Source organism: Eriocheir sinensis, unplaced genomic scaffold, assembly GCF_024679095.1.
Source record: "Eriocheir sinensis breed Jianghai 21 unplaced genomic scaffold, ASM2467909v1 Scaffold1340, whole genome shotgun sequence".
Taxonomy (NCBI): domain Eukaryota; kingdom Metazoa; phylum Arthropoda; class Malacostraca; order Decapoda; family Varunidae; genus Eriocheir; species Eriocheir sinensis.
In genome coordinates, this window is record NW_026110674.1 from 1 (window position 1) to 2,500 (window position 2,500).

A 2,500-nucleotide genomic window follows, 5' to 3' on the forward strand; every position below is an offset into this window, starting at 1 on the left:
TTGGGTTGAAGGTCTGGGCAGCATGTCACCCTCATACAATAATTGCCTGTCATTTTCAAGAATTTTCAGGTTTTTGTTTAGCCTACATAAATTTTTCAACATGTTCATGAAAAATAAAGAGTAGCGTTGGAATGGGGAGGAAGGAGGACGGTCAACAAGATGGCTGGATGGCCCCAATCCGTTAGTGGAGCAGGCGAATTTTTTTTATAGTGGCTGCCGTGTGGCAGGCACTTGCCCATGCCTTTGGTGCTCCACTTGAACGGTGTCGCTGAAGTTGGGTTGGGTTGAAAATCTGGGCAGCATGTCTGCCCTCGCTAATAATTGCCTGTCATTTTTCAAGAATTTCCGGGTTTTGTTTAGCCTACATAAATTTTCAACATGGGTTCCTTGAAAATGGAAAGTGGCGGGGGAATGGGGAGGGAAGGAGGGTGGTCAACAAGATGGCACGGATGGCCCCAGCCCGTTAGTGGAGCAGGCGAATTTTTTTTATAGTGGCTGCCGTGATGTGTGACTTGCCTGCCCCATGCTGCCCCCCGGTGCTCTACTTGAACAGTGTCGCTGAAGTTAGGTTGTGTTGAAGGTCTGGGCAGCATGTCACCCTCGTACAATAATCGCCTAAGTCATTTTTCAGCAATTTCCAGGTTTTTGTTCAGCCTACATAAATTTTTCAACATGAGTTCCTTGAAAAATAGAAAGTGGCGTTGGAATGGGGAGGGAAGGAGGGTGGTCAACAAGATGGCACGGATGGCCCCAGCCCGTTAGTGGAGCAGGCGAATTTTTTTTACAGTGGCTGCCGTGATGTGTGACTTGCCTGCCCCATGGTGACCCCCGGTGCTCTACTTGAACAGTGTCGCTGAAGTTAGGTTGGGTTGAAGGTCTGGGCAGCATGTCACCCTCGTACAATAATTGCCTAAGTCATTTTTCAGCAATTTCCAGGTTTTTGTTTACATTAATTTTCCAACATTTGACGCCCATTTCTGTGCAGTTTCCTTCGTCATTCAGGGTTTGAGTGTTCTAGAATTGGCCTTTTCATTTCTGCCTAAATCTTAAGCCAAATGAGATAATGACACTTCTTTTTCTGATTTTGTGTAAAGTAGAAAATAATGACTTTGGCGGTTTGTTTACGAAGGTGACGACGACTAATGTTCCGACACTCCGCGATGGTCGTAAATTGTTAGCTTGCGTCGGTGGGACCAAAACTTAGGCTTGTTGGTGGAAGCGAGTGTTCTAAGCGCTAATTGGTTCACGGATAGAGAAAGACAATATCCGTCAGGGTTACATTATTGACAAAAATCACACAGGTCATTGACATATACAAGGGACATAAAAGAGGTGGTCAGTACGCCCGCACGCTAACCACTCAGCCACCGCCTCCCTATTTTTATTTATTTAGGGAGACAGCTCACTGGCACAAAACAAAAAGTCGACAAAAAAATCCCGCTAAACGCTGCCCCAACAAACGCAGTAAGTCGCCTTTCAAGAGGAGTATGACAAAACAGCTCTCCTCCCGAAATTGACCTCTCTCTCGGTCGCTCATTCCTTCTGTCTTTGTGGGAACAGCGATTAGCGGGCTTTTTTTTACACCTTCTTTTCTGTTGTTTCTTTAGCTGTAAAAAACAACAACACACAAATCCAGTTCTGAGACGCATGAGGAAGTAAGAACGACAAGATAACAGTTAGATAGATAGATAGGCAGACAGACAGACAGGTAGTTACGCAAGGCAGGCCCAGGTGAGACACACAAAAAAAACACTTAGTAATAATAATAATAATAATAATAATAATAATAATGATAATAATAATAGTAATAATATGCTAAGCTATAAACATTGACGTCACCTGAGCCAGTGTTGTGTTACCTGTCCAGGGCGTAACACAGAATCAGTTAGTACAAGAACAACAGGAAGAATGGAGCTGAGGTGTTTTTTTGTTTTGTTTTTGTTTTGAGGGAGAGGGAGGAGGGAAGAGGGGGAAGGGAAGGGGGAAGGGAGAGAGAGTGTGTGTGTGTGTGTGTGTGTGTGTGTGTGTGTGTGTGTGTGTGTGTTGATGCGTTGTGTATATACCCTAAACATAACTTAACCTAACCTAACCTAACAAAACCCCAAACAGTTACTATAGGTCTTGACTCAGAAAATTCATACATGCTTCCCTACTAAGGAGATCAGATTAAATATATGCAAAGAAAGAGTTATATGAGCAAAGATAGGATTGGAATGTATATAAAAAGATTGTTTAGAGGAATGTTAAGGTGTTTGTAGATTTTTTTATGCATTGAGGAGAGAAGAACGTGTGTGTGTGTGTGTGTGTGTGTGTGTGAGAGAGAGAGAGAGAGAGAGAGAGAGAGTATCCGGGTATGGTCAAAGCTCTCACCTTATTAGCTTGATCATCTTACCTGCAGCCTCCTCCTCCTCCTCCTCCTCCTCCATCCTTCTTTTTCTCCTCCCACACCTTCTTCTCTTGCCCCAGTTCCTCCTCCTCCTCCTCCTCCTCCTCCTCCTCT